This window comes from Caretta caretta, chromosome 5, assembly GCF_965140235.1.
Source record: "Caretta caretta isolate rCarCar2 chromosome 5, rCarCar1.hap1, whole genome shotgun sequence".
NCBI classification, from domain to species: domain Eukaryota; kingdom Metazoa; phylum Chordata; order Testudines; family Cheloniidae; genus Caretta; species Caretta caretta.
The window spans coordinates 5,194,217-5,218,313 of NC_134210.1; the positions used below are offsets into that span (position 1 = coordinate 5,194,217).

The 24,097-nt window shown below is 49.1% G+C and overlaps 1 protein-coding gene across 14 annotated transcripts in view; it reads left to right on the forward strand.

Annotated features, from left to right (window-relative positions):
* The first annotated feature begins 6,190 nt into the window (after positions 1-6,190).
* Positions 6,191-24,097, forward strand: part of LOC125636717 (myogenesis-regulating glycosidase) — a 35,996-nt gene continuing 18,089 nt past the window's right edge. For 3 of the 14 annotated variants that reach the window (XM_048850281.2, XM_048850290.2, XM_048850291.2), the window contains exons 1-2: positions 6,191-6,325; positions 17,129-17,236. The gene's annotated coding sequence lies outside the window, so the exon portion shown is untranslated. Of the gene's footprint in view, positions 6,326-8,364; positions 9,906-17,128; positions 17,237-18,704; positions 18,821-19,466 lie in introns of those variants that run through there. The other 11 variants (XM_048850282.2, XM_048850284.2, XM_048850285.2 and 8 more) reach the window with 7 other exon arrangements.

Consider the following 24,097-nt stretch of genomic DNA (forward strand, 5'->3'; position numbering starts at 1 on the left):
TAGCTGATGGCAACAGCTGATTTCCTTTGTTTTTCTTTCTCAGCTGTTCCCCCCAGGAGAGGCGGGCGGTGAAAGGGCTTGAGGGTACCCCACAGGAAGGAATTCCCAAGTGTGCCTTTCTGGTTTCAAAGGGGTTTTTTGGACTTGGGTGGTAGCAGCATCTACCCATCCAAGATCAGAGAGAAGCTGTGATCTTGGGAATTTAATAAAAGCCTGGCGTGGCCAGCATTAATTTCTAGAATCCTTGCGGGCCCCACCCCCTTCTGCACTCGAAGTGCCAGAGTGGGGAATCAGCCTTGACACCACCCCATCTGGATTCAGCTCCAACTGGTAGGCCTGACTGTTGCACCAACCATTAGGCCAAGACTGTCAGTCACTGACAGTACCTTTGGTGGATTTCCAGCTTTCACATTTAAAGACACATTCACTTGCGATGAAGAGTATTAGTCTGACATGGTTGAAAGTGATTTGTGTGTGTGCAATTTATAGGAATAGAGCGGTCACCCTTTACATAACTAGTGAGCAGACTCATGGTGCTCACGATGGTCTATGATTTAGAAGCCACCAGAAACCACCCAGGAGCTAGTGTATGTATGTTCCCAGGCCTTGGATGTCTTGTATATTTAGTAAACACCATTATTTGGGATGCAACCGTGTTGGTGTAGTTTCTTCATATTGGACTCGTTGCATAAACAGCAAAAAACAAAGCAGCATTGTCTCTTTTGTGCCTTATAGTTTGCCCTGGGCCGGATGAAGGGCAGAGCTGTGTCTATTTCCACAGAGCCTCTACATCCTAGCATAACAGAGGTGCATCCCTGCTCAGTGGTAAACAATTTCACTACATTTGGAGCTGTGGGGCAGCCCACAGACTTGACTACAGGTCAGATTTCCATCTGCTGTGCTGTGGCCTCTGTGGCCTGTGAAGCTGGAGAACATCCTATAAAGATGTTCATTCATTGTGGGTTTTCAGGGCCAGATGCCTAGCAACATCCAAGTGTTAATGTCCGGCAGGCTACATTTCTTATGGCCACTGGCAGGCTCCTTCTGCGTCTCCATCACGCTGTGTGCTATTGGACTCCCTGTGTGAGCGACACCGGCTGTTAGCACTCAGGCACTGTGTATGATGGCGTGTTTACCTGGGGAGCAGGATACCATCCTCCAGGACCGGCTCAGGGAGACCAAATGGCGGGATGCGACTCTGCTCTGAAGCAACGGGGACAGTGAGCGTGTATCAGTGACCCTGGGAGCTCTCTCCCAGCCATGCCGACCTCGCAGTGTGGAGGGCAGCGTCGTCACCTTCTGGCCTGCTCCCACTGACATCAACGTGAACAGAATCACAGCTTTTAATGAAGGGTCTGATCCTGCAAGGTGTTGAAAGACCTTCACATGATCCTGGCAGCATCAGCCCCTTAGACAGTAAGTTCTTCAGAGGAAAGACTGGGTCTTGTTACCACGCACACCTATAGCCCTACAGTCAGAAGTGTAGTAACAACTTTCCTTGGGTGTGACCCACAGGCTGATCCTGCTAGGTGCCCAGCACCAGCCACTCCCACACATTTTAATGGGAGTTGCAGGTGCTCTGCACCTCTCCAGATCAGGCGCCTAATCTGCATGTGTGTAATTTGCATCAATTTAAATAAACTCACAACTATCAAAATTGCTTGTATAATGACGTTTCCTATTGGCCACGAAGATCTCAGTCCTCGCCCAGGTTCCACGCTTCATTAGGCAGCCACCAGCCAGGAAAGCAGTCCTCCCTGCGGTGACCTGGATATTTGTTTGTATTACTGTATCACCTAGGAGCCCCAGGCCTGGACCAGACCCCCATTGTGCCAGGCCCCAAAGAGCTTTCAATTTAAGACAGGAGACAACAGAGGGATCCAGACAGACCGATGGGGGAGTAAAAGCAAAGAATGAGACAAGAGTCAGCATGATAGGCAGCGGTCTCAGCATTTCCTTCTGTCTCCAGGAATAGCCGAGTAGCAATCGATTCCTGATTGAGTTTACCGGTAATTTACAAAACCCGCAGCTGCAGCTGATCAGCTTTGCCTGCTCCAAGGTCAACTAGAGGGAGCCTGTGGCAGAGCCAGGATTTGACCATAGGGTGCTTTAACAACAGGTTACCTGTCCTCTGATCACCACGGATTTGTTGCACACTCAGCTGCCCACTTCCCGTTGGGAAATCAACATGTCCATTTATAGGAACGACTGATGCCTGCAAAATGCTACAGCAACCTCGGTGCGCGCACATTAATGTATTCAACAAGCTGTTCTCTTACAAATGCTCGTTGCGAATGCACACAGGGACCCCTGCTCCGCTGGGCCACCTGGGCAGTCCAGGAACCTGGCAGGGAAGAAGTATTTTTAATAGTGGTCACACAATGTGTTGCCCCCACGGAAAATGTATTTAGCTGTTGTGGAACTGGAACCTTTAATGAGAGGCAGTGCGGCCCAGTGGAGAGGGCAGCGTGAAGTCTGCAATCGATGCAAGAGTATTTTCAGGAGTGTGTATCAGAACAATATTTATTCAGACACTTGTGCCACCACCCTCCCTACATTAAAGTCCCTCCTTCACTGCTTTGCAATGTTCAGGGAATGAACCAGTCCAATCCCTGGACCAGATCCTCAGCTGACATAAATCAGCATAGCTTCATAGAAGTCAATGGGCCAGGTGGCCTCAATTGGTGTAGCTGCTTTGGGATCACTGGGCCAGAGCTTCAGCTGGTATAAATTGGCATAGCTCAGCTGGAGTCACTGGGCCAGATCCTCAGCTAGCCTAAAGCATCCCAGCTCCCCTGACTTCGCGCCATTGACTCTGACACTGATTGGCTAAAGATCTGGCCCATTATAACAATAATTCTTCAAATCCCACTCTCGTGTGTTCCCTCCTCAGGGTCCCACTGCATCCTGCCTCCTCTGTTTCTGGCGGGCAGACTGTAAGCTTTTTAGGGTAGGGACTGTCTTTTTCTTTGTATCGTGGCCCCAGTCCCATGAAGACCTAAGCCCGGGCTTGCCTTTATGCACTGTACCGTCAATTCCATTGATCACTGAGACTGTGCATGGATCTTTGCAGGACTGGATCCGTATGCAGCACTGGGCACTCTGTTGGTACTCCAATAATAATAAAATAGAGGAAATCATACAACACATGCCCAGTCGTTCTTCAAGCTTTCCAATTAACCATCAGAGGAGTGAAGTTTTGGAATAGCCTTCCAAGGGAAGCAGTGGGGGCAAAAGATCTATCTGGCTTTAAGATTAAACTCGATAAGTTTATGGAGGAGATGATATGATGGGATAACATGATTTTGGTAGTTAAATATTCATGGTAAATAGGCCCAATGGCCTGTGATGGGATATTAGATGGGGTGGGATCTGAGTTACCCAGGAAAGAATTTTCTGTAGTATCTGGCTGGTGAATCTTGCCCATATGCTCAGGGTTTAGCTGATCGCCATATTTGGGGTTGGGAAGGAATTTTCCTCCAGGGCAGATTGGAAGAGGCCCTGGAGGTTTTTCGCCTTCCCCTGTAGCATGGGGCACGGGTCACTTGCTGGAGGATTCTCTGCTTCTTGAAGTCTTTAAACCACAATTTGAGGACTTCAGTAGCTCAGACATAGGTGAGAGGTTTAACGCAGGAGTGGGTGGGTGAGATTCCATGGCCTGCATTGTGCAGGAGGTCAGACTAGATGATCATAATGGTGCCTTCTGACCTAAATAGCTATGAATCTATGAATTGATACGGTCCCTGTGGGCAGACCCCTGAACCTCCATGAACCCCCCCCCCCCCACACACACACACACACACTGGGTCAGTCTGTGTGGCTGAGTGTTTTCCTGGGATTTGCTGTAATTCCTGTCCTTGGCGCAGGGAATACTGCAAATGCCAGGGTGACATTATCTATGCTATCAGTGCAGAGCTCTGCCCGTGAATCCCGTTCTCAGTACATCCCGCACAGCTAACTATGAAAAAGGCACCAGTTCCACCGTGTTTCAAACGTGTTTTCAACGCAGGAAGCCTGTTGGTTTGGCAGCCGCGTTGGGATTATCTGGCACATAAGCGGAAGTCAGGGGGGCGTTACTGTATCACCCGGAGCTCCATTTAGTCACTTGTCAGCGACTCACACCGTGGCAGAGCGGCCCGGTGGGGTGTACAGAGCTATGTAACAGGAGGCAGCCCTGTTAGTGAAATTGGAGCTTCAGTCACTCCAGCATATTTATACCGGGCCTGTTCCCATTCCTGTTGCTGCCCTGCCTTTCGGTCTAGGCCAACAGGTTATACGCGGTAATGTTTAACTCAGGCTTTCTGAGTTATTTGCACCTTTTAATCACTTCCCGAGGCTGGGAAGCAACTTCCCCTGCCTTCCTGCAAAGGACACATGTTCCCTTATCCCTCCCTTCTGTACTCCCCATCCTTAGTGGATCTGATCCTTGAGAAACAGGCTGGCAGAGGCATCAGTGGCTGAAGGCTGCGTGGCTGTCTACAGATGTGCTGACCAGGGCCACGTCTAAGCATGCTTGGTTGGGATCATGCCTCCAAGTACACAAGAACACTAAACTGGAAGATAGAACGAATGGAGTCCAAGCTTAAATGTGCCTTAATTTCAACACAGGGCAACACTGAGCTACAGACTCAGGCCTAGGGCGCCAGGTCCTGGAGTCCTGGGATTACTTCAGAATCTCAGGTTTCCTGCAGTGGGGTGGGGGGGAATAGTTTCTCCCCCTAGTGAGTGGGAGGTAGGGTGACCAGGTGTCCCGATTTTAGAAGGACAGTCCCGATATTTGGGGCTTGTTCTTATATAGGCTCCTATGACCCCCCCACCCCTGTCCCGATTTTTCACACTTGCTGTCTGGTCACCCTAGTGGGAGGAAAAACTCAAAAATGTGACCTGGCTGTTACTGATGCTTGGGTCTATAGAGAGCCTGGGACAATGGCTCTGAGATGGCGGAGCGTAACAGACACAGTGAAGGCTGCTGAAGTTTGCAGGGAGTCAGACACCATCCCCCTCAGAGGGGTGAATTGGCCCCTTCATCTCTATGGGCTGATATCTCCAACAAACACGGCTCTGGGGACCCTGCCAAGCCCACCCGAACAGGCGACTCTGATGAGAAAAGTACAGCAGCCCTCCCTCGTCAAGCAGAGACACCCAGGCTGCTGGAATAAGCACGGGAAGGGTTCTTGCTGCCATTCCTGGAGGGGAGAGAGGGACCCCATAGCACTGCTGCAGCTCTCTGGGAGGAAAGGGGGGCTCCATGCCACCCTCCAGTAGGCTGGGCAGAGGGGCCTCATATCATGGCCATAAAATGTCCAGGGCCCAGAACAGGAGTCATCTGGCCCCGCCTGCAAATTCACTTCCCACACTCTCCTCTGCAGTGACCTCATCCCGTGGCTCTTCCACTTCCTCAACCCGACCCCCGTTTGCCCCCATAAAAAACTCACAACCATCTAGGCCTTTAGCCGTACTAGAACTCCAGACCGTGTAGCCCCCCACCCCACCCCCAGCAACGGCGAGGGCCTTCTGTTTCCAAAGCACCTTCTGCATAGGGTGACCAGATGTCCCATTTTTATAGGGACAGTCCCGTTTTTGGGGGACTTTTTCTTATCTAGGCGCCTATTACCCCCACCCCCTGTCCTGTTTTTTCACAGTTGCTGTCTGGTCACCCTACTCCTGCGTGAGCTAAAGGAGAACCTCCCTTCGCCGCGAGCAGTAGAGGGCTTGTGACACACAGCTGAGCAAGCTCTGATGCCCTCCCACACAAGGGCCCAGTTTACCCCCACTGCCTCCCCAGTGCTATACTCAGTTTACCCCGGATTATTTCACTTGCCTAGCTGTGAGCAGGCTGGGACCCCCAGCCTGCCTTATAAGACTGGGCTTGGGGCAGCTTCACTCCCGCCCCGTCGCTCCCCAGTGGGCTGTGGCCAGCCTGCCAAGAGGAGAGGGGCGGCGGGGGGGCTCTGCCAGCGTTAGGCAGTGCCCTGCAGGGAAGCCTCCTGCCCCCTCCCGGACTCTCAGGCTCTGGGACGTGGCTGCAGGGGACCGTGATGCGCCTCCCCGAGCTCCCGCTGCAGCCCGGCCGCTCCCCGGGGCGCAGGACCAAGCGCCCCCGAGACGCACCGCCCGCCCCGGCGCCCCCCGCCCGGCCCCTCCAATCCGGGCCTGCAAACTACATCTCCCAGCATCCCGCTGGCCCCACAGTGCCTCCCCCCTCCCCCCCCGCACACACACACCTGAAGAGCCAATGAGGAACCAAGCAGCGCAGCCCCAAATGCCAGGCGGCGCTTCCTGCCCCAGTGACACCGGGGCGCGCTGGGGACGGTGCTGAGCCAAGGTGCGTTTCTGGGCGTGGGGGTGGAGGGTCCTGGGCGGGGAGGGGGGCTGTGGGATCCAGGGCGCTCGCCTCTCCTGGGTCCCTCTCCCTTGGCCAAATGGGGCTGGGGGAGAGGGGGAAACCCCAGCCACATAAGGAAGGGGTCCCCCCTCCCCGTGCGGCTGGCGAGGGGGCCACCTGCCCGGCCACGGCTTTGCCAGGCGGCGAGCCCCATCCCTGGCTGGGACAAGCCGCGTTGCAGAGAGCCAGGCTGCGGGAGATCAAGGACTAATCAGCCAGGGATCTGCGCCATCTCCCCTCTGCGGGATCTGCATTTTCCAGTGTGTATCCCCCCCGCCCCTTCCTTGTGACACTTCTCTGGGGCTTGTTATTGCTGGCTCATAGCAAGGCGCCCTGTCTAACGGCGTGCGTCCGTGGCGTTGGAGACCTCTGCCTGCAGCCGCCTCCCCTCCAGAAATCGTTGCAAACAAGACCAAATCCTGCCACTGCACGGGGGGAATCGGGCGGGGAGTTTCCCCCTGCACGCCGTGTGCGTTGTCAGCGCCCTGCTGGCTAACCGGCAGCTCCTTTCAGTTTTCTGGCTCGACCCCCAGGCACCGGCAGAAGCTGTTGGCTCTTTGGTTAATAGAGAATGCCCTGAAATTCTTCACGGGCGGGTTTTGAATTCTGGGCCTGGGGAGTTCAGGGAGACGGACTCCTTCACAATAGGGTGTTTTAAACAGTGAACAACAACAAAAAATCATATGGAAAACGGTGCTTGGTAGAGTTGAGCCCTGAAATAAATGTAAGCTCTGGGGCTGGACTGGAGTTTGCAGCTCAAATTTACCAGGCTGAGTTAAAAGACCCTGATGTGTGGGGACAATGGGATCCATAAAGGAATGCAGTAACATTATGAATGGGGGCGAAAGCACTCAAGTCAGGTGTCTTTTATACAGGACTCTAGAACTAACGGCTTTCGGGCTCAGGGCTCTTTGTCTGGCCCGGTGCCTTGAGAGTTTAATTACTGTAATAACTTTTGATGGGTGGGATGGATGCACTACAGGGAAACCTCTAATCCCTCAAGCCAAGCTGCCTCTTCCAGATGTACCCTGCACCTGGCGTGTTACTAACCAGCTGTCATTTTAGGACTATAATTACCAAATAAGTGAGCTATAAAACACACATCAGCGGAAGGGTGGAAGGAGAGCAGAAACCCAGTTCGCTGCCCTGCAATATACTTAATCTGGAGTTGGGAGAGTTAGCATGAACTTGTTTGTTACTAGCTTTGCAATATTAGGGAACCCTTAATGGACCATTGAAAATGCTAATGCCAGTGAGTTGTGCTTGGCTACCATAGAGATGGGAAAGGAGGACTTGTGGCACCTTAGAGACCAACCAATTTATTTGAGCATGAGCTTTCCTGAGCTACAGCTCACTTCATCGGATGCATTCAGTGGAAAATACAGTGAGGAGATTTATATACACACAGAACATGAAAAAATGGGTGTACGATAACACCGATTTTTTCATGTTCGTGTTCTGTGTGTATATAAATCTCCTCACTGTATTTTCCACTGAATGCATCCGATGAAGTGAGCTGTAGCTCACGAAAGCTTATGCTCAAATAAATTGGTTGGTCTCTAAGGTGCCACAAGTCCTCCTTTTCTTTTTGCGGATACAGACTAACACGGCTGCTACTCTGAAACCTGTCATAGAGATGGGAGCATTAAAGACACCTGCGTAGTTGTGAGGTCCTTTATGAAATAGCATGTATGTGTGAATTTGGGGGGGGGGGGGAATTGAGTCTGCAACCTTGGTGTATAATCCTGAGTTGTTAAATGGAGCTGTGCTAATTTTCCATGCAGCTATGACTGATAGCTAATCTTCTTTGGACCATGAACTCCTGGGGTCAGGGAATGTGCCCCCGTCTGTTTAGGCAGAGCAGCGGGGGCTGGCAGCGCTGTATACACATGTTGTGCAATGACAACATTAGCTGGCAATGTGATTATGCAACAGTGAATGTTTGGCCTAAGAGTAGCTGGCTTGTAGCTAATCACCTTGTCTGCAGGTGTAAGTGCTCTCTGGAGCCATGGAAGCTGGTGCTCTTTATGAGACACAAGAATCTTTCCTCTTTTCTCCCCCCTTCCCCCTCCCCCCCGTTCCAATTTACTCTTCAGTTTTAAGGCTGCCTTTTGTGCCATCTCTGCTCACAAGCCAGGAGGCAGGTAGGTGCCAACCCAGGTCTCTAGATGGGCGGGAATAAGGGGACTGTATTCCGAATATCCATCCCAACGCCTTTATATGAGCAAGCTGCAGACCTGCCTGCTGAACTCTTTGGTGTCCCAGTGAGGATTTTAACGAGTCCTCAGCGTCTCGACTGGAAGCGGTGGTGCTGTGGCCATCAGGCCTTAAGCCAGTGCCCTGCCTTGCTCTTTGGGTGTGATTCATCGTTCTTGGAAGCCACAACGTTCCTGAACTTCTTGGAAACTCCGCTGCAGCGAGCAAGACAGCAGAATTAAATGTGGAAGACTCAGCTTAGGAACCCTGAACCAGATGCGGCACCACATCACGCCCCCTCTCCCCCCAGTATTCATGGGGGCTCGGATTTCAGAATTGCTCGGCAGGCAGCATACTGAGCTCTCTGGAAAACCAGGCTAATTATTAGGTGCTGGAATGCGAGTTCCGCTCTCCTTACATTCTGGTACCTGTTCTGGGAGCTGAGCCCTTCTGAAAAATCTCAGGCAGATGGAGAGCAAAGCACTTCAGTGCAAATGAGACACCAGTGGGAGACCTTGGAGCAAGCCCCTTGGGAATCTTGGCGCCATGGTCAGAAGTGGGCTGTCTGGGGAGATGAGATGGGAGCACTGCCAGGCTTTGCAGGTGGGTGGGTGGGTTAGGTAGGGCTGCCTCCCTCAGAAGATCAGGAATTCAATGGGGATGGGCAAGGGCAAAGACCAGCTGGAATGCTGGGGAAAAGAGACTGTTGGGGACTGGGATGGGACAGAAGGTCTTGGTGGCCCTGGGCCCCATTTTGCCCTAAGTCACTGCTATTTTACACAGGGCTAACTTCACCTACCATCAAAATGCAGCCACCTCTGAGGCGAAGTGTGGCATCTTCACAATGGTGCAGAGCAACAATAAAAAAAAAGGAAAAAGCAGCTGATGACAGGAAAGTGAAGGAGGATGCTAGGGCCAATGAAAACTGCACGGAGGATTTAGGGAGCCAGACTGTCGTTACCCAAGCTTGAATTTGACCAGCCCTCAAGAGTCATTACACCTTACTCTTGTGGCAAAGGTTATGGGATCTTTAAGGATCTGTGGGGTCAGAATCGCTGAAACACAGCACCCCAAACACCACACTGGAGCACTGGGGGCAGGACTTGCCTTGAGGAAAGGATGCTCCCAATTGAGTCGCCAGCCCCATTCTTTGCTGTGTTGACTTTGGTGGTGTCCTATCCAATCCCTCAGTTGGCTTGCTCCCAGGCTAGCTGGCGATGTGGCATTTGACCGCTCAAGCTGACGTGGCTGTTGCTGAAGACATTTGAACTGAAAACCAGGCCCTGGCGTTTCCTGGACAGGACTCTAGCCGCATGGTTTCATGGTAAGTCACCGAGCTCCTTAGCCCAAGCACGTCTGAAGTTCAGTTAAGAGAGGTTCTCAGTGTCCGAGCCTATAAGGTTCAGAGAAGATCAGGGTTGGAAGGGACCTCAGGAGGTCATCTAGTCCAACCCTCTGTTCAAAGCAGGACCAATCCCCAATTTTTGCCTCAGATCCCTAAATGGCCCCCTAAAGGATTGAACTCACAACCCTGGGTTTGTAGGCCAATGCTCAAACCACTGAGCTATCCCTCCCCCCCCGCCAGTTCCCATGTTCCCATGACAGTTAGAATGCCGGTGATGCTGTTTCCTTCTACACCAATGCACAGTTCTGCAAGGGCAAGAACAGGCCATCCCCTTGTACTGGGTGACAGCTGTGCCTACTGGAGAAAGGCTGGCTTGGAAGTTTGGGGTCTTTCCCTAACCTTTGTGCCAGGCTCCTATTAGAACTGGCAACGCCAGGCCCGCGGGGCTGGGAACATCGGAAGTTGAGGAACCAGTTTGGAATAGCTGAAGGGCAAAACTCTGCCTTCTCCAAAGCAGGACTGTGCTGGGGCAAGCCAGGAGACGCTATGCCAGGAGGGGTTATGCCTAGGGAAGGCACTAGAGAGCCTGCTGGGAAGCAGGTCCCGCTTCATTCCCAGAAAAACCATGCCCTCATCCTACTTTCCCAGCTCCTGCCTGGCATGTCTCCCATACTATTCTGCAGTGGTGGGGCCGTAGGTACATCCTTGGCAGGGCCGCCCCTCCAGAAGTGTTGGCTGGACCGTACCCTGCAGCTCAGCTGTAGCTACTGCCTATGTGATGCCCCTGGAGAAGGGGCGAGGGAAGGGCTGCTTGCTCCACCTAGTACGTGCCTGGCTCTAACTTGCCCTAAGGCCACATCTCACCTAGCAAAGTCTTGCCAATCTAGCTACCCAGGTATACAGGAAACAGCAACCGTAAAAATCTGAAGACGGGTATACTGATACCAGCAAACCTTCCCAGTGGAGACACTGCTTATACTGGCAAACGTGTGCTTTTGCTGGTGTAGTTTATACTGGTTCCCTGAATGAAATAAGCTGTCTTTTTTTCCAAGCTCCACTAGGACTTTTGCTGGAATAGGGGTGTGGCTTTTTGGCAACATTTCTATCCGCCATTACTACGCTGGCAAGCTTCTAGTGTAACCCTGGTATCAGCATCAAAGGGTTTTATCTAGGACGATCGTTCTCGAGAACATGTGGTGCCAGATTCGATGACAAATTGGCAATAACGAAAGAGGCGATTGTGATGCAACGAGAGGCGATTGCAATCATACGGTAATGTTTTTTTGCCCTTTGGCAGAGGCTTAAAGGGACACAGTCAGGGCCTTATAAAACCTGATCATCAATAGAAATGCTTCTGTTGAGAGTCTTACAAAAGGGGGTGTATGTGGAGGCAGTGGGGAAAATAACATCTCCCGGCGTTATCTGCCGTTCCCTGCTAAGGGAAACTCACGAGCAACTGGCCTAAAAATAGGTAAATGTGACCATTTACACCGAATTTTTGTACTTTGCTCATTCTTGGTCAATGGCAGTATTGCCAACCGCAAGCATTCAAAAACTATGAGATTTGCTTAAATGTTATTATTACACTTAAAAAATCGTCATAATTTGGGCTGTTTTTCTTTCTGGCTTGAGCCTCTTGGAGTCCTATTTTCAAGTTTTGCGCTGCAATCAGAAGGGCTAGAACTAGCTGTCATGAAAACTGAAATGCTCAAATAGCATCCCTGCGGGACGTAGGGGTGTAAGAAAAACTATGAGACTCCTGTTAAAATGCTGGAAGTTGGCAACAACACTGCCTATGGCATTTATTGGAGAAAAGCATAATCGGTCTTGAAAACTCAGTTTTAGTAATTCTGAGTGCTGTTAGGAACTCAAATAAGGAAGTCCTGTATTATATATATACATTTATACCTGACAATTTCCCTTCAAGTTCTGCCATTGCAGAGTTGACTCCTTAAATAACTGATCAAGTGTCTGGGCATGACTGTAATGTAAAAGGACATTCCAAACTTGATCAAATCATAGAATAGCCTTTAGAGAGGTGCAAGATTAGACTATAAAGTTCACACTAATTCCTAGGATATGGGGTTTATGCTGTGAGAGAACTCTGCAGAGTTTCAATATGTAGTCTGTTTGTGCAGATTTATTCAAGTGCCAGCAGAGACCTGGAAGGAAAGGGCGTTTGGATGGGCCTCTACAGGACATGGCTGCTGGCTTCCGTGTCTTTATTTAGCACTGAGTACGTTGTCCCTGTTTAGTAACTGGCCGGCACCGTGGCAAGTTCTTATTTCCCAGACACCCAACATTTCCACAAGCTCTGTATTGCCAACCTCTAGAGCTCAAAAAATCGGGGGTCGGGCCCGCAAAGTGGTAAGAGTTTTACAAACACTTCTCTTGAGTTGCTTTCTGATTTTTGAGCCTTTGGGGACTTTCCCCCGGCATGTTTTTCTCCAAACCCGTGAGAGCTAGATTTGTGGTTTTGTTTTTTGAAATGAAAGCTGAGATTCTCACATAACCACATGACTGTGAGAGCTGGGGCTTTACCAAAAACACCCAATACCGCAAGAGCTGGCAACACACACTGTCATTTAGATTCTCATTATGTATGGGAAAGGAAAAGAGAATAAACCAAGTCTTCCTGGGAGTGCAGGAGGCGTGTGACCTTTCCAAACATGCTGGATCAGCTATGCCTTGCAAAATGGCAGCTTGTCTCCAGGAGGCTGTCTGTCTGAAGAAACTTAAAGGTGCCGTACCCTGAAAATAAGCTAATGTCCCAATAGGCCGATGCAAGGAGGATGTCTCTCCTCTCTTCCCAGTACCTGTTCTCTGCTGGTACTGGGATCTGCTATAGTCTTGCTTGGGATTCTGCCAGCACGTAGCAGTGGAGCACATCCGCTTAATCAGTGATCAGAAAGATGAGACGCTGGAAGTGTCAAATGTGCCCGGGCAAAGTACTGTGTTCCCTTATGGAAATATTCCTTTCTAAGTTGTGAAGTGGAATCTTAGCCGGGCTTATTTTTTAACTGGTTTAAAATATGCAGACACAGAAATGTGGAGACAGGGTCATCACTAGGCTCGACAACTTATGGCGAGGTTTTTAAAGGGCGGGTACTAAGCTGTGTGGCTCATGCTACAGTTTCATGGGGAGAGTGAGATGTTGCCAGGACCCTTGTGGCAAAAACAGCAGGAGGAGGTGGCTAGGGCAGCTGCTGGATCCAGGGACCACAGTGCAAGGGAGCCCAGCACGCATGCAGGAGGCAAGGTGAAGCTATGCCAGAAAGGCTGGGGCAATCTGTATGGGGCCGTGGGCTCAGGGGCCGGTTAACGACAAGTTCATCGCTGGCCTCTGGCATGAAAGTGCCATCTGGAAAGGAGGCGTTTCTGCAGAATACACGAAGCAGCCGCTATTTGGCTGTTGCCTGGAAACTAGCATAACCACATCAAAACCGCTTTCCCCAGAAAATTGCTGACTCCCTGGCGGCTGCACATAGGTGCAACCGCACTGACTGTGGGGAGGAAGTGCCTGCCTCCTGCGCTGGCTTTCTGGGAGATGCCAACAGGTGCTCCATTGGCAGAAGGAGCCATGATCTCTTCCTCCGCTCCAGCAGCTGGGCACTGCGGAAAGCTGGCTTCCACGGCACCAAGCCACCAGTGGACTAATTTGTCTGGCTGGTGACTTTGGCAGCTGCAGACCTGGGAGGGAGATACCACTGCACATAAGAGAGAGATTCTGGAGGGTACTGGACCGCCGAACCCTCTCTTCCCCCACAACTTTCCTGCTGGATAGGAGTCTTGGCCAGCTGATAAACCAGGGCCTAACCTGATGCGAATATAATCAGGATTGTTGCAGATAACTTGGAAAGGCTCCATGCTGATCAGTCTGTGAAGTTGTACCAGACGGTGCTTGTGGGAAATCAGAAGGTCCAAGTGTGATTCACTGGCTTGGTCCAAACAATCACATCTCCGTCTAGTGGCTGGCCCCAGTTTGATAGTTCTTCACTGTTAACGAGCTACTCCTTTACCTCAAGTGGCTGTGGCTTTTAGCTGTGAGGCTGAGGTAGGGTGACCAGATGACAAGAACAAAGTATCAAGACACACGGGGGGGGGCAGCCACAGGCTCACCCCCCCCACCAGGGCCGGCTCTAGGTTTTTTGCTGCCCCAAGCAAAAAAAAAAAAAAAAGCTGGAGGGCCGCCGAAGCAAAATATTGGGACAAATGGCGTCCCGACCGTACATCAGTCGGGACACGGGACAAACAACTAAGTATCGGGACGTCTGGTCACCTGCGGCTGAGGTCCTCCAGTCATCCCTGCTAACCCTCGTGACCTCAGCAGAGGTGAGCACGTGTGCAGTCGAGCAAATCGGAATAATAGCTTACCAACTTAGGGTCCTTTTGGTTCCTGCAGATCGGTGCTTCAGCTCCTAGGCGACACTTCTCATGCATCGACTGCAGCAGGTTATCTCATTGCTTAAGGAGAAATTCGCACAGCTTACGTTTTGAGCGCTTAAGTGGTGCAGACGTTTTGGGGCTGGTCCTACACACCGGGATCATTTCACCTGAGTTAACGGGCACGAGCCTTTACTGTTTCAAACCTCTGGGCTTTTACGAGCTGGCTGTCAAGTCGGTGGAGTTCACTTGCCGATTTGTTGTTGAAGCTTTGTGTAGCTTAAGTGTAACTATTGCGACATAGTCCTGGGATGGAATTCTTGCTTGCCTCACTAGTGTGTTATGTAAAAAAGAGATCCCTATCTCCTGAGCAGTTTAGACCCGATCTATCCTACCTTGCTGATAAAGATAAATTGCGTGTTTTAAATTTCTCTTTAAAATGACCTAATTACAAAACTACGGTGAAACTAGCACTGCTGCTGTGGTTATTCTCTTCATCACAGAACTATCAGAAATCAGATTTTTTTTTTCTGTCCTGTGGAAAAAATCTTGAGATTTCTAAATTATTTTTTTGTTCCAAGGACGGATGAAAAGCCAAAACTTTTCGCAAAACTCGATTTCAGTTTGAGCAAAATATTTTTGTTTGAATAAATTCAAAATGTTTCATTTTGATTTCAACCCTTCTTTAAAAAATTGTATAAGTACATTTGAAACAAAACTCAAATCTTTGTGGGGGAAAATGGGATGTTCTGACACTTTTAAAAAAAAAAATTTGAAAAAAGTTTCACATGAAATTTTATCAAATACAATTTTGCAAAATACGTTGGCGTTTTTCCAAAGAAAACTATTCTGATTAAAATTTTCCAACGAGCTCTAGGTAGATCCCACTTCAGGCAGAAGAAATCTAGTCCAGGTCTTACCTGTGACAAAATAGATACAAAGTGTTGGCTAAGGCTAAGATCAGACAAATATAAAGCACATCTTTGATCTGTGACAGAAATACCTCAGTCAGGAAGGCTTTGTGTAGGTTTTTTTATGTGTTTGTTTTGTTTGGATCCAGTCACAAATAAATGGGTGCTATGCTATTGTTGGAGACTAAACTAAACGTTCTGGCAGGATCAAAGCAAACTGTGATGGCCCATAAACTGGGTCCCAATAGACAGTATCTGACGTGTTGGCAAAAGTCTGTTCTTGTTTTCTTCCATATACAGAGCAACCCTATATTTGGTCTAGAATCAGGAAACAAGACTACTTCTGGGAAGATCATGTTCTTTTAAAATCTTCTCAGAGAGGTAGGGCATGCAGTGTTTAAGACTCTTTAGTAGGTGACGGGTAGGGGGGTAAATGGCAGTTGTGTCGCTGTTCGTGGCAATCCAAAATAACGTTAGAAGCATCCGCTGCTTGGATGCAAGGGCCAGGATTCCCATGAATAGGAGGCTAACTCTAGGCTTTCAGATAGATGGCCGAACTGGTTGAGGGGAGATAGGATTGCTCTCTATAAATATATCAGAGGGATAAATACCGGAGAGGGAGGGGAATTATTTAAGCTCAGAACCAATGTGGACACAAGAACAAATGGATATAAACTGGTCATTGGGAAGTTTAGACTTGAAATTAGACGAAGGTTTCTAACCATCAGGGGAGTGAAGTTTTGGAATAGCCTTCCAAGGGAAGCAGTGGGGGCAAAAGATCTATCTGGCTTTAAGATTAAATTCGATAACTTTATGGAGGAGATGGTATGATGGGATAACATGATTTTGGTAATTAATTGATCTTTAAATATTCATGGTAAATAGGCATAATGGCCTGTGATGGGATGTTAGATGCGGTGGGATCTGAGTTACCCAGGAAAGAATTTTCTGTAGTATCTGGCTGGTGAATCTTGCCCATATGCTCAGGGTTTAGCTGATTGCCATATTTGGGGTCGGGAGGAATTTTCCTCCAGGGCAGATTGGAAGAGGCCCTGGAGGTTTTTCGCCTTCCTCTGTAGCATGGGGCATGGGTCACTTGCTGGAGGATTCTCTGCTCCTTGAAATCTTTAAATCACGATTTGAGGACTTCAATAGCACAGACATAGGTGAGAGGTTTTTCGCAGGAGCGGGTGGGTGAGATTCTGTGGCCTGTGTTGTGCAGGAGGTCAGACTAGATGATCATAATGGTCCCTTCTGACCTTAGTATCTATGAATCTATAAACTGGTGGGAGCTACTGGGTACTTGGCACTCTTGGCAAATCAGGATATGAGTATCTCCATTTAACGAACTAGACAAAGGGTTGCAAATGCTGGGATGCAGAGGGACTCTTGCAATGTTAAAACATGTGTTCTCCAAAACAGATGACTGTTTGTATGGGGCGGGCTCCTGAAAAGCCCTCACCATTGGTCTAACTCTGCTCCCAGTGACATTGGTGGTAAAAATCCCAGTGGTTTCCATGGGAGTAGAGTTAGGCTAACACTGAGCGCTTTTGAGAAGCCTTCCTTCTATTGACAAATAAGTGCCAGCCAGAGACTCAGTGCTGCAAAAGACAAAGGCTTTGCTTTCAATCCGATGTTAACGTTAATGGAACAGAGCTAAATTGCAGGACGGAGTGGTGTAAACCCTATCTGTATGGGAACTGATGACTGCTATTGCAGTGCTCCATACGCTTGGCCACTTTCATAGTGCCATCTGTGTAGATTTCAAACTCCTCCTCCAGAGATAGTGTACGTTTTTGGCCTAACAAACACTGCTGCTGTTGGGTTTATGTGGACAAATCTCCCTGCATCGCATTAGACACTTTCCCTTCGGAGGGCTACTGCATGTGTGCTTTGTTTGTTTTGCAGGTGCCCGCTTCTGGTGACAACCAATTTAGTGGGAAGGTGATTTGGAAAATGCTGTGTAAATGCTCATGACAAATGTCTTCACCCCGGCTACAGTACTTGTCCTCTCTGGTAGGTTAGAAGTGAACTGAAATATAAAGTAAATTCCCAGATCTGTGCTATTTTGAAAACCAGACAAGACTGAGTTTAAACTCATCCCACCTCTTCCCCAAAAAACTTCCTGATCAAAAGACACACTGTGTAAACCACATGAGCTGTCTGGCTTTGGGAGTTACATTCATGCTCTATTGCATTCATTTGTTGCTAGAATCCCAAGGATCTATTAACATGAGAGCTGGGTTAATAGCATGAACTTATGTGGATCAGCCAAGGGTTGTGGTGGATTCTCTGTCACTGACAATTTTTAAATCAATGCTGGATGTTTTTTTTCTAAAAGATCTGCTCTACGAATTATTTTGGGGAAGGTCTATGGCCTGCGTTATACAGGACCTCAGAATAGATGATCACAGTGGTCCCTTCAGGCCTTGGAATTTATGAAATCCATGCCTAAGTAGGGTGACCAGATGTCCCGATTTTATAGGAACAGTCCTGATTTTGGGGGGATTTTCTTATATAGGCACCTATTACCCCCCACCCCCTGTCCCAAATTTTTACACTTGCTATCTGGCCACCCCATGCCTAAGGCCTGCAGAGAGCATTACCTCTTGCATCTGTCTTGAGTGTAAATTTTTCTTCCCTGCTTATTTCTATTCATCTTATTGTTACCACATTCGCCTCCAGTGACTGGCCAGCCAGCTGGAGTTAAAAGCAGCACCACACTTCAGTTAAGGGTTTGTGTGTGTGGATGGTGTGGCAGATATGGCAATATCCTGGATAAATCTTACTGAATTAAGTTTAAGTATCTTAGGAGTTCATTGTATTTAACAATGCAAATGTTTATATGTTACTGGGGGATTGTATGTAATTTATTTAAGGGGAAGACAAGACTAAGGTAAACCCTGGAAAGTGTTGTGAGCTTCAAAGGACTCTTAAAATAACAAGCCAGACAAGAGTGAACTTTCAGTTGAGTGGCTGTCCTAGGAAATACTTAGGAAAAGGAGACTGCAAATGACACACCGTACCTCAGAATGGCACCCTGTAACCCCCATATTCATCATTTCTATATCGTTGTGATATTTCATACAAAGCATGTGATGTGAGATACCATATGAAAGGTCATGGTCTGCTGAAACCCATTGTTCTGTCCAAATATGTATATCATTAGGTCATATGAAGTTTTTGCTTTATGGTTGTTCCTGAAATATGCTGTAAGTTTGCTCATTACATACAAAGGATCCCCACCCAGGAGGGTGCTCCATGATTATTCATCAGCAGGGGTCTTGTAATCAAGGGGTTTACATTTAAATGACAGCTGCCCAAGTTCACACAATGAGGATTTACTTGATCACTGTGACTCAAAGTTCACCAGGACATGTCTGGGCAAGTGTCTCAGGCATATGGATTGAGGGTATAAAATAAGGACAGCATGTCTTTGCCTTTCTCCTCCCCAACCTATGCTGGAAACAACTGGAATGCCAAGAAGATGAAGGTCATCTGAGGAAACTGGCCCAGGCTTAAGGGGAAGCCCATGTACTAAGAATTGTTTTAAGAACAGTTCACTGGCCACAGACCTTGTTGGAGTTGGAGTGATCTTTGGTAAGCTTATTAGCATGAGTGTACCTTCTATTATCGTTTTTAATGAGTTTTCTCAGTAACGCTTTCACTTTAAGAATAAATGTACTTGCTTAGAAAGACCTGTGTGGTAACTTATAACTCTGGCAATTACACTGTTCTCTTATGAGGAGAAAAGTACAGCAGGTCTGCTTAGGCAATCTGATTGTGCTGGGGAATTCACAGTGCAGACAAGGAACTGTGCAGCCTAGAAATACCATGGTCAGGAGAAAGAGAGAGATGTAGGTGTCCAGGCAAGAAAGGTGACAGCTGGGAGCCAGAAGCCTGAGAGTGAGTGTCCTGGCTGGACCCTGGAGGGGGAATACAGGTGCAGTTACCCTGAATTGTGACAGATGGAACTAGAGTTAACTGCAGTGAAGACAAGAAATATAAATCACAGGTAAGGCTAAGTTTTAGTCTCAGGTATTTTTAGTAAAAGTCATGGACAGGTCATGGGCAGTAAACAAAAATTCATGGCCCGTGACCTGTCCATGACTTTTACTATATACCCTTAACTAAAACTTGGGCCGGGGAGCCGCAGGTGCTCGGGGGGGAGGGGGGCGGGACCCCTATTGGCGCTGGTTGGGTTGAGGGGGGGCGGGCTGCGGCGGGCGGCCTGGGACCCTTGCTGGTGCTGAGGGGGGGAGGACGGGCGGAGGCATGCAGCCCGGGACCCCTGCTGGTGCTGAGGTGGAGGGGGCCGGGTGGCGGCGCATGACCTGGGACCCCTGCTGGTGCTGGGGGAGGAAGGCTGGGCAGCAGGGCTGGCAAGCTCCCCACCTGGCTCCGACCACCCTGTTCCTGCAGCTCCTAGGGGAAGGGGCGACTGGGGGGCTCCGCACGCTGCTCCTGCCACAAGTGCTGGCTCCACAGCTCCCATTGGCTGGGAACCACAGCCAATGGGAGCTTTGGGGGCGGTGCCTGCGGGCGCTGGCAAGTCCTTTGGCCCCTCCACCTAGGGAGCTGCAAGGACATGCCGGTGGGAACTGGGGAGACCCCCACCGATGTAAGTGCTGCCCTGCACCCCAACCCTCTGCTCCAGCTCTGAGCCCCCTCCCACACCCAAACTGCTGCTGGCCTAGGGGCTGCTTGGCTTGAGCAGCCCCTGAGCCAGCTACTGCAGAAGTCACGGAGGTCACAGAAAGGCATGGAATCTGTGACTTCCGTGACAGACACGCAGCCTTAGTCATAATTAGTGGGAGGCTTATGAGACACTGCAAAGTCATTAGATTTGGACAAAAAGACACACACACACACACACACACCCCCATGGGGGGAAGATTGTTTGGTTTTTTGCTAATGAGTGCTAGTGACCCTACCAAAGGCTTTTTCTAACTGGCAAAAGCCCATCTATGCTGCTCCTGCCATGTTCTAGGCAGCAACAGGCAAGTGAGGGTTATTATAATCCTGTTTTGAAGCATGGATATGCCAAGATCCTAACAGCTTTCACTTGGCCGCCTGCTTGCCTGGCTCAGCCGGGGGTGTACGACTAGAAAGCGCAAAGCAAGAACAGGAAGGGGAGCAGAGAGGGCGAGAGAACGTTGGAAGGCAGCACAAGAATGGCAAGAGATGAGCACAAGGAAAAAAGAGGCCCCATAGAAACCGAGCAACCATCAGTTTACATGCCTAATGGTCAAGCATCTGCCTATATATTTCTCTCCCTCCCTGTGTCCCTCTGTCTCTTTGCAAATCTCATCTGAGAAGATCTTTCTTTGACCATTAGAGCTAATCAAAATGTTTTCCAACAAAGCAGGGTTTGGGTGGGTGGGTTTTTTTTTGTTGTTTTGGGTTTTTTTGTTTGTTTGTTTGTTTTTTACATTTTTGTGATTAACAAAATTAGAAGTTTTCACAAGATTTCAGTTTTTGTTCAAACATTTTTTGAAAAAAATCAAAAGGGGTGAGTTTGTTTAGTTTTGGTCAGAAAAATACAACATTTCCCCAGCTCACTTCACCCCCCTGGGGGAGGGCGCAGGGGGATGGGGTGGTAATGTAAAGTCAGAGTGTTCTTTGCTTCCCTGACCTGGGAATAAAGTTTTTCCATTGAAAACTTCAGAAAAGACGCACGCACTTTTTTGGAAGTTACTTGTGAAATATACTTCCCCCTCTCCACCAGCTCTACTGAATAAACAGTGATTGGAATGATTTCTGGAGAGGTAAAGAATTAGTGTGCAGGACAAAACACCTTCGCCCGCTGCAAGCTAGCCTACAGAACTGTTTCTATTACTGTTTTCCTCAACAACCTCTCCCTTGCACTGATTCTCTACTAACCCGCCCCTCATGGGCAGCGCGTTGAAGAGGCCAGGGAAGGCTAAGCCTCTCTCCCCAAAAGTCCAGCCATGCAGGAGGGAAAGGCTGTGGATGTGGCGGGCTCCCCTCCAGAGGCACCCCAGACCACCGCTGCCTTTAGAGTACCGGAAGTGAAGCTCCATAGAAGGCGAAGGGGGGCCCACCAGTGCCCGGACCATGGCCTTGCCTGTGCTTTGCTCCACCCCTTCCCCTGAGACCCCGCCCCCTCTCCGTCTCTTCCCGCCACCACTCCGCCTCTTCCCCCAAGACCTCCCCCTACCCTCCACTTGCTCCTCTCTGTCTTACCCACCTCCCCCTGTCGTTTGCTAAAGGCAGGAAAAAGTGATGGGGCCATCGCCCCATGGCGACCCCCCTGTTCCAGAAGGGAGTGGAGAGGAGCAAGCAGCGGGTGGGGAGCCTCGGAGGAGGGGGCAGAGAAGGGGCGGGATGAAGGGAAAAGGTACAGACAGGAGACAGACTGAATGAGTCCAAACCAAAAGGTTGCCTGATACCTCAAGAACTGTGTTAATATCATGCCTCATAAACAAGAAAAGTGGAACCAGAACTTAACCCAAATTGGTGTGTTGGAAACTAGGCCTAACGGGTGGACAAAATAATGAGGGGATGGGCTATTCCACCCATCGCTCTTTTTGTGGGTCCTTAAAGAAAGAGACTTTAGAGGATTAAAATTAGCAAGTTTCACCATCATGGCTGCCACCCTCACTGTCTCCCCACTGTCTTTGTCCTAATCCTGAGAGATTCCCTGACCAGACCGAGCCAGAGAGAGGGACCCAGACATCATCACCACCTCTACTGGCTTCATCAACACCACCTGGATTGAAATGGGATCAACCTGTAACAACCGTGACACCAGCCCATCTCAACTAACTTCTCTTTTTCCCCAACAAGGACAAGTTATGACAATCTCTGATACATCTGAGAGTCTGTCAAACAAGGTGATTGGTTTTTTTTCCCCCTCCCTTCTAAAAAACTCTCTACAACTAAAGGGAAGGGAAGTTGTTAAAGTGAAAGGCATTAAATGAGGCTTACATTTCAAAGGCTTTCATTGTTTGTCCTTCTTTTCCTTATTTTTAATAAAAGGATGTTTCCTGGAGTGTTTGCCATGGTGCTAAACAGGCAGAGATCTCTGTGTAACAAACCCCAAACTTTGTTTAACACTGTCTAATGTTGCAGTGTCTGGGATATGTTACCACTTATTCTGTCTAAATGAATACAACAGCTCTAACATCTTTGCTGTTTACCGCAGGCTTTTGAAATTCAGCAGGGTTTTGCCCTATGGGTTCTTGTGAGTCTACTGGGTAGCGTCCCACCTGCTTTTCCTTAGCTCCGAAGCCTACAGGGAGTTCTGCCTCCAACACAGATGCTCAGAGCTCTCCTATTTTGAGTCAAGAGGCTCCTGCCTGACCCCATTGTTTTGCTTCCAGGGTGAGCCCCAGCTCAGTTGAATAAGTAGGCTGCAAGTTCCAGGGGTGAAATCCTGGCCCCATTGGAATCAGCGGGAGTTTTGACCTTAACTTTAATGGGGACAAAATTTCATCCCAGCAATGTCGTGCTTGTGATAACTTGGATTGAGTGCATCTATGTGGATTTTCACCGCTCACCCGTGCTCTGGTCTGTGGCGTCCCGTCTAGATAGGCAATGAAGAATTCCTTCAGTCATCATCAATTCTGGCTTTCATTATTAGCTCCTTCACAGCCAGCCAGAGGAGAGTTGCACTTCATCAATTTGGTCCTCATGTGTTTGAGGGGAGAAGTATTGCCTAATGGCTAGCACAAGTGCTTGTGAGCTCAGACCCCTGGGTTTTATTTCCTGCTCTGCCACTGACCTGCTGTGTGACTTTGGACAAGTCATTTCCCCTTCCCATGCCTCAGTTTCCCCATCTCTAAAACAGGATTAACCCAAACATATCCATTTTCCAGGGAGGTAGAGACTGCAAAGTGGTCAGATGACTTAACTGAGAAAACAGAACACAGCCACGGTCAGCCCTTAAGGAAATAGCATTTCCAACAAGACATGAAGGAGTGAATAAAGAACTACTGAGCCTGGAGTTCTAACTAGTTCTGTACTCCTGGGCTGATCCCAGCCCTCCCAAGTGAAGAGTTTTAGTCTTTCCTGGAGCACACCTGCATTGAACTGAAGTTAAACCCTTGGGCACTAGAGACCAGGTCAGTAGCCTGTCTGAGGCTGTATTTGTGTTTATAGAGTTTGGAGAGGCTCAAAAGATTTTAAAAATGCAAAGGCTGCAGGAGACAGTGTCACAATAGATTTTATCTATTTCCATGGCTCTCCTCACTGCAGTTGTCTAAGCCCCTCATAATTATTAATGGATTATGTGAGGTAGGGAAATTTTAGCTCTGTTTTCAGAAGGGAAACTGAGGCCCAGGGGAGCTTAAACGACTTATCCACGGTCACCCAGGTAGGCAGTTCAACCTGCCTAGCCTGGTTCTGTCCACTATGCTATGCTCCTTCCCACGCTGCCCTTTCATTCTGTGTATGTCCCATTTCCCCCTCCTTATGGGCTATGATCCCATCTCCCTGTAACATTAGCAGTGCAGTCACATGGGCACTGCCAGCTCATGGAAAACAATAAGAACACCACTGCACAGAGATTCTGTGAGTCAGCAGTGACTGAGAGCTAAGATGCAGCAAGAGAGAAACTGAGTGAGTCAGGAACTGGAGGGAACCTGAGGTTTGAGAGAAAGTGAAAGGACACGACTGCTATTCGAAGACTGAATGAAGAGAAAAACACCTGTGAAGTCTGGACTGGACAAATCTCTTCACCCCTCAGTCAGAGGCCTTTAGCTTTCTAGCCTTTCAGTTACTTTAAATAATGAGATTGTTGTGGAATTAAGGGGTGATTAGCCCACATGGGCAATAGGTTTAATTAAGTGAGCTGTACAGCAGCCAAATGCCACAGAGCCCTGGGTTCCCTCATTCCCGGGCTCAAGGATGATG